Source organism: Uranotaenia lowii, chromosome 3 (assembly GCF_029784155.1).
Source record: "Uranotaenia lowii strain MFRU-FL chromosome 3, ASM2978415v1, whole genome shotgun sequence".
NCBI lineage: Eukaryota > Metazoa > Arthropoda > Insecta > Diptera > Culicidae > Uranotaenia > Uranotaenia lowii.
In genome coordinates, this window is record NC_073693.1 from 79,284,249 (window position 1) to 79,292,877 (window position 8,629).

At 31.2% G+C, this 8,629-nt stretch overlaps 1 long non-coding RNA gene across 1 annotated transcript; it reads left to right on the forward strand.

Moving 5' to 3' along the window:
- Positions 1 to 2,405: 2,405 nt before the first annotated feature.
- Positions 2,406 to 2,969, forward strand: LOC129751342 (uncharacterized). Its single transcript, XR_008738681.1, has 3 exons — positions 2,406 to 2,549; positions 2,612 to 2,711; positions 2,895 to 2,969. It is a non-coding gene; the product is annotated as an uncharacterized LOC129751342 (long non-coding RNA).
- Positions 2,970 to 8,629: the final 5,660 nt, after the last annotated feature.

Sequence of the window (8,629 nt, forward strand, 5' to 3'; positions counted from 1 at the left end):
GTTTGAAGCACTAACTAACGAAAATCTTTCAAGTTAGAGAAAATAATCAAATAGAGACGAACTAACCAAAGGTTGAAAGTCTCTCTAATAAAAACAAAAAAAAATTTTTATAGCAAAACTGAAAATCTGCACAATTATTAATCTTTCATGAGTGTGGAAAGAATTGAACTTTATATAGGAAAGCCTCCAATCGCGCCAGATTGTAGTTTTTTTTTTTTTTTTTTTTTGAGCCTCTAAAATAAGTGAAAATGGGCAACAAAGGAAATCGAAGAAATCGAAATTCTAATGTTGATGCCAAATGACTTGAAAATACATAAAACTTCGAAATCTAGTGTTATCTAAAAAAAAATATGGTCGAAAATCGACTATAAAATTTTAAAAATTATCAAAAAGGGGCCAAAGAATATCCGGAAAATCGAAATATTAATTTTCATGCCAAATGATTTAGAAATGTCTGAAACGTCAAAATTTAATGTTCCCGATAGAAAAAAAAATTCGGGAAAGTCCCAGAAAGTCGATATTTGGTTAAATTTTTTTTTCGAGACAGCACCAGATCTCGATGTATCTTTTATTTTAATTCTTTTTTGACATCAAAATAGATTTTTTTTGTAGAGAAATGAATTCAACTGTAACTTAAAATTTCAGGGACTAGACAAGATGAAAATCAATGTAGAAAAACATGAGAAAAAAATTCGCCTTGTCTCCCGGTAGGACTTGAACCCACATCTTGCGCCTCTCCAGGGCCAATGTATTAACATTCTGCTACAGGAGACAACCTGACGTATGAAAGTTATACTGGTCGAGTGTCGATGTCGATGTAGTAGAATGTTAATACATGGGCCCCAGAGAGGCGCAAGATGTGGGTTCAAGTCCTACCGGGAGACAAGGCGATTTTTTTTCACATGTTTTTCTACATTAGTTTTCATCTTGTCTAGTCCGTGAAATTTCAAGTTACAGTTGAATTCATTTGTCTACAAAAAAAAAAAGTTTCGCTGACTGAATTTTTGAGTCAAGACCCATCTCTGGGTCACAGTTTAAAAATAATTTTAGATTTTCCGGAGTTCCTTTAGTCTCCCCAGGTGATTTTTAAATTTTCAAGTCGATTTTTGACGAAATTTGTTTTTCCGAGATAACACCAGATTTTGACGTTCTGCATTATTAAGTCATTCAACATCAAAATTAAAATTTCGATTTTTTCGATTTCTTTGGTGATTTTTGAGAGTGAAAAAATCGAAATTTGAGCACTTTGAGGAACCCCTAAGTCCGACTGAATTGAAATTTTGCACAGGTCTGTTTTTTGTGCAAATCTAAAAAATGTATACGGTCGGTATTTTATATTCGATCATGAAATTTTTCCCATACATCCATTGCCGCCCTTGTGTATATTTCAGGCAATATTACTGTTTTTTCCTATCTAAGCGTATAAAAAAGATATTGCATAATGACCTAGTTCACGTAAGTATTTGATTTATTCGAATAAAAATTGAAAATAAAGTGGAAAACTTAAGGGCCCAAAAGGCAAAGCTAATACAAAATTTATAACCAGTTGAACGTGATAAATTTAGCCATAAAAGGGCAAAGTTATCTCGACTTTTCAAAAAAAGCCTCTGCGCTCAAATTTCTCAAAAGTTTAGTATTTAAAACGTAGAAAAAAACCAAACTCAACACTATAAGTAACTCAACAAAAGTAATTTGCACAAATTTGACTCAGGAAATTGGAAGCTTCAGCTGTAAGAGTTTGACTTTTTTAAATTGTTTCTTCATATGTTAATATGACTTTTTTCCCTTAAAATTCAATTGATTGGAATGTTTATCCTAGCTTTGGCGTTCCAGCTAAAGCTCAACTAAAAATCACAATTGGTTTGAAGTTTCATAATTCATATTTCCAAAAAAAAAATCATATACCTACCTACTTTTCAGACAGATAGATGATGATGGATATTCTAGCATTAGAAAACAGTTTTTCCTGATCTATTTGAATAATATATTGAGAATTCAATAACACTAACGTTATCATGTCTATCTAATCCTTTTTATAATCGAGGCCCTCAGCATCAGAAGGGTACAAGTGTCAAAATTATCAAATTTGAGTAAAGTATACCTAACCAGTCTTCATGTTTACATGTACATCTGGTGAAAAATTAATATTTTTTATAACTTTGTTCAACACTGATTGAATTAAAACTGCTCGAATTTGAAAAAATATATGAAAAACCGAGCACCTTCACAACTTTGAAGCGCGTTTTCTCGAAACTATCATTTAGGTACTTGCATCCTCCTGATCCCAAGCGCCTCAATTTAAGTGACACTAATCTTTATTTACCTTCCTGTTATCTAGTTCACACATTTCTGAGGAATGGCTCAGAGTAGTGTGACCTAGTTTGAAATTCACAGGAGAAGGAATGCTTCCGGGAATCTGAAGCAACTATAAAAGCGACAGTTCGGAGGTATTCAAATCAGAAGAAATTAACTGTTGAAACTGAAAATGTTTGCAAAGATTATTTTATGCTTAGCCGTTCTTGCGGTGCTTGCAATTAGTGCAACCCCAAGTGAGTTTTTTTTATTGAAAGAAAATTGGAGTTTTTGTGATTTCATAATTGTTTTTTAATAGGCCCAGTTCAACCCGAAGAAGTGTCAATAAGAAAATTAGTGGTTTTGGACGATCAAGGGAAGATTGATAAGACCAGATCTTCACAAGATGAGAAAATAGTGTAAGTTTGTGTTCTCCTATTGGTTCATTCGAACTCGGCACTAAACACTGAACTGACTCCATTCTTTCGTTCTGAAATGATAGTTAAGAGTCAGTACTTCCATGGTTTATTTTCCTTTGAATTTTTTTTAATAACAAGTATAAATTATGTTCAGTAATTGTTTTTTTTTCTATTTTCTTGCAGGTGCGTCAAATCAATTTGTATCAATATAAATTCATTTTGTCCAAAATAACTAGAAATAAAATTATATTCTTGAAATCCCTGTGTGTTTATAAGTGTTCCGATCTTTCACTTCAGTTTTATATTAAACCGTAGATCACTGAGTGGATTTTGTGAAACGTGGATTTAGCTATGAGAGCCGGATAGAATAAAAAATAACAAAAATACTACTAGCTGAAATCATTAAAATGTAAAATAAGATCGATGAAATTTTGAAATTACAAAGCGTGATGCAAAACAATCATATTCCAGCATATGAAAACGAGATTTAAAAGGTTAATCTTTAATTTGCATTTCGGTTCATTTTCATCCAGGCTAGTAACTGAATTATAAAAATATTTATTTGAAAAAATTTAGTGATTGTCTGAAAAATATTTTTATACCAACATTGTTGACATAGAAAAATAAAACCAACAAAAAGTTTGTAGGTTATATCATTATGCCAATCCATCATACTGGAACATACTAGTCGCCGTCATACTAGAACTGATAAAGCGCGGTTAATCAAATTTGACATGCTAAGGTATATGGGCGAACGAAAAGTTCCCAAAATGATTCGATGCTCTTCCCACCTTTCATTGTAAAAACAGAAAGGTGAAGGGGCTCCCATACATTTTTTTTACATGACTGGTGAAATAATCGAGCAAATGGAACTAAAGACAGAAAAGACAGTTTTTTTTTAAGATTTCGATAGTTATTCAGTAGTAAGGCACCGAATTTGGTACGGAATTGTATTTTGATAAGAATAATATTTCTAAAATTATAAGGGACCTCCCTTCCATCCATTGAGTGAAATAGGAAGAAAGAAACCAACTTCAGTGGGAATGGGTTTTTAAAATGGAGAAATGTTTCTATGCTTATAAGGAACCCTCAAGTGGGGGGATAAATAGGGAAAAGGGAGGCTCTCCTAAATTTTCGCATAACTCGACAATATTTTTAGCTAATGTTGTCAAATTCGTCATAGGAGAGGTATACGGAAATATAAATTTAAGACTCCTCTTTTATTTTCAGTGGGGAGCTTGAAAAGGGAGGGGGTGCATCCTTATTTTTATTAATAACTCCAAAAACGATTGAACAAATTTTGCATAGTAAGATTGGGGTGCGAGAAATGTTTTCTTGATTATTTAACGGGGAGACTTTCACATGTTTTGAAAACAGAAAAGAAAGTTAAAGAAAACAAAAATTAATCTCTTTTGTTAAACTCCAATCAGAATCTTGATTTTGTAGAAATAAGGCCTGACGTCCTGTCGTCCTGACTCTAATTGCATCAGGAAAAACGCTGTTGAAAATAAAATAGAAAACCGATCCATTAATTATAATTTTAATATTTCAGACAATGAAATATAACGCATAAGTAAGCTTTTTGCATAATTATTTCATTCACATGAAAAACCATATATGTACAATCATATTTTCAGCGTTACACAATTCAATAAATTGTTTACAAAGTTTGGCTGCAGCTTTTTCTGTATCTACAGAAATCTACTTTTTCTTCATTTTTTCCTCAGAACTGAACTCCTTAGAATATTTTCATGATTTTAGCTTCAAAATAAAGCACTTTTTTCGATGGGTTTTGAGTTTCGGTGCATTAAGAATGGTTCATCTACTTGGGTTCAAAAGTGACCACGTTGGGTTAAGATATCTTCTAGGCATTATTTGAATAGTAGTTTATACAAGCTTGGTTGGCCATTCCAATCGACCCACAAATACAGAACCAGATTCGAAAAGCTTTAGCAGTAAATTTTTACGGATGTTTCAGTCTTTTTCTGAACAATGACTCATGTCAAAATTTTTTGTAATTATCGCTATTTTTCTGGTATTGGTTCTTATTTTCTGATCAAGGAAAAGATAAAATCACAGTTAAATGCAAGTTAAACCCTACATAGTGAGCTGATCGAAGAAAAAAAAATCATTTAAAACTGTCTCCGCAAGTTTGTGCTCATTATCACTAACTGAATAGGACAAACTTACCACTTTCTACGTCTGGAAAAGTAGCAGCGGGAGCCAAAACTGTAAATCGGTTATGTATTTGCATATTGATTGGTTTTGGTTACCAATTTTTCGCTATGATATTTTTGGTCAAACAATACATGAATAATACAAATAGTTTTTTTTCTTTACATATTACAACACTTTTTTTTAAACTTTTTTACATTAACCCTTTTTCGTATTGGATGAAAACTATCGAAAATGCATCCTTAAATATTTGAAATGGTTTAGGCAAGGATTCCTTTAGTAGCAAAATAGCTTACTTGAAATTTTCAAATTAGTTTGAATAAGAATTCTGCGATTTAAATCAAATTCTTGCAAACTTTTTTTTAATTTTTGATTGTAGTTTGTAATTTGTCTTTTGAAAATATTAACAATGTAACACAAAACAATAACAAAACACAAAACATATGGAATTCCTTTCAAATTATATTGCAGGAAAATTACAAACAAAATTTTTTAATAAAAATCAATCATTCAAACCTGGAGATGAATAAGAAAAATAAAAACATGTTTTTTTTTTAATTAAAAAGATGTAAAAATTCTCTCAAATTCTACTCTGAATTTTTAATTTTCAGATGAATTATGCACCGTGAAATTAGGTAAATAGGGACTTGGTGGAGAATCGGGACAAAAATGGGAAAAAAATTGTGATAGGATTATCAAGCATTCTACTTTTTATTTTTTTCTCTTTTCAGGACCAAAACGTTCCTTGATTAATGGCGTGAAAGCGAATATACAATCAGTTTATTTCATGTTGCTTGAATAATTTAAAAAAATTGATTTCTGAAGCATAATAAAATCGCCAAACTTCTTACTATGACAAGTGTTCATTGGCATCACTTCAAACAGTGATGTGACTTATCTAAAAGTTTGGTTCAAAGTGAAGAATTGATTCAACATGACATTGGCGAAAAAAGGAAGAAAATTAATTTCAAATGATTGGAACGGTGACACATTTTAACAGAACATTCTTTGGTCCACTTATCTTGGGGTTAATTGGGACATGCCCATAAAAAGTTTTGGAATCGCCAAAGATTGTGGAAAATAATATATTACTGAATAAAATTTACTTTAAAGATGATCTTAGAAGAATGGGGCTTGCAGCTTTCGCATGAAATCTAGAAATAGAAATCTAATTTTTTTAGTATTGTTTGCCCCTTGATTTAGGCACTACTATCAACATTTCTTCGAATATAAGTGTGGATTATAAAAACAAAGTTATTGATGAACGAATTTTCAATGTTGAGCAGTTAGTAAATACACTAGTTTCCCAATAAACAAGCAACTGTCACCTAACTTCAGGAGACTAAAAATAAATGTTCAAAAATTGATAGTGAAACCCCCTTTCAACTGTTTTTTTTTTTTTTTTGTTCAAGTTTGGTTCAGAGCAACAAAATACACCGTCTAAAACAAATCGGGATCTAAAAGAGCATAATTTGACAGACATATTTCGGAAATGTTTACAAATGCCAAAAAATTTGTAAAATGTCTCGGATGCAAGAATTTACGGAGTTCAAAAATTGTTCTGATTCACACCATTTACGATATTAAAAATTACTTGGTGGAGGAATTAATAATTTGAAATTGGACTAACCATTAAAATTATAAGTCCTATGCGATCACTTGCAATTTGAATTCCCAAACGACATAATCATCTTGATGATTATATCTTGACTTAGGAACTCATTTACTAGCTAAACCTGAATGTTTATTTTGAATACATATTCGATTTGAATTCAAATTGTGCACCCGAACTCAGAATTCGATTTCGAATCTGTTTCGATACAATTTCTGGAATATGCAAACACAACTATTCCTGAATGTAGATTCCAAATCAGCGTTTCCATCATGAGCCAAAAATATATATTTATTACAGACTCTCAACCATGAATCAAAATTATAACTCTGACATTTTGGGTTGAAATCTGAATTTATTAGTGTCATTATAAATTTTTATCCAACTTGCGAACTGAAATTAAAATGTGAATGAACTGAAAAAAATATGAACCTTATTCTGAATTTCAAATTCTTGATCACCAGCTTAATAATGTTCGAATTCTGCAAAAGAACTTATTTTAATCTTTTTTAAATGGAATTTTTAAAAATTGAAAAAAATGCTTAACCAAATAGGAAAGATTTTAAAACAGCTTTTCATTTCTTTTTTTTAATAACTATTCGAACCAATAATCTGTAACCAAACTGTATACCGATTCCAAGATATGAAAACATAAAAATAATTAAGATTTTGATAATATCGAACCAGCCCCTCTGGAATGGGTTCAATTTCCTTTTATATTTAATGTTCAGAAACTAGTTTCTATCAACAAGAAAGAAAGTTTAGAAAAACTGATGCATAATTCTGAACCTGTGATTAATTTTCAAGGTTTCTATCTCTGAATTAAAATTGCTAATCTTGAATAACTTTACACAATGATGAAAAAAGTAAAATACATCACTTGCTATTCTGGACCACCATGAGGGGGGCGGGGGGGGGGGGTTTGGTTTAACCTTCAAACCCCCTCCTCTCCGTTCTTACGGCCATAAATCACAGTTGAATGCTAGTTAAACGAGTTTCAAGTTCTCTGTGTTTCAAGTTTGAAAAATCATTTTCAAGTGTTATTTTATTATAAAAAATTAAATATAAGTCAACATTTAAAAAGCATGAAAAAACATTTTTGGTTTCTATTTTGAATAGAATCACTCCATACAGTGCCATGATTTCAATGAAAATTGTCTTCACAAATTGTATTCACACATTGTCTTCACACATACTAATTAACTAAACATCTTTTTTGGATCTGTTCATTCTTCATTTCAATGCTCAAAATTCCAAAAAGTGTTTGATAAAAAAAAACTTGCCATTGACTGCACCATTTTATGATGTTTTTCGACGTCCTCAAAAAAGTTAAGGATTTTTTCTGAATTCAGAGATGAACTTTCTGGATGAACACCTTTTTGAAAGAGGAGGTTTTGTTTTTCATAAGATAATCTTATGATTTGGTCAAAACATTTGAAATTTCATAAGAATGTTTTTAAAACAGGAAATGTCTCTAAAATATGGAATTTGACCAAGGATATTGATAATTTGAATACCTTATCTTGAGTTATATCACTTTTAATTGAAATTTTTTTTCGCAAGAATGACCATCAGCAGCAATTTCATTTCGGTTCAACTTGTACAAAAACAAAGTTAAAAAGTGGTTTGTTCGCGCTATCCTCGTTGTGGGACTTGAAATTCTCCCACAGAATCAGCAGACATGTAAGTTGATGGCGAATGTACGGGAAAACCTTGGGAAATTCCACTACCGGTTTCTGTCTCTGGGCTTTCGCTTATTGTCAGTCAGTAAGCTAAAGTGCGGACAAAAATTTCGAAAATTCAAAGTCCATGAATATTTACAACATATTTTTGACATTCACATAAATTATAGAATTTGTTAAATAAACTTACCATTGAGACGATCAATGTCACAAATACTTTAAATCTGTTATTTTTTCTTAACTTCTTCTGAAATTTGTTGGTTTTTTTTCCTGCCGCTTAGAATTAATGTGTTTACTTCATTTCCACACAGCAGTTTCTCCCGTTTTTTAATAAGAACTTCTTATGATAAGTACTTCTTAAGATAATTGAAGAAATTCATAAGACTCTCATGAAAAATGATTGTGGACACAAAAAAGCGGTTCATACGTGTCAGATGTGTCTTATGAAA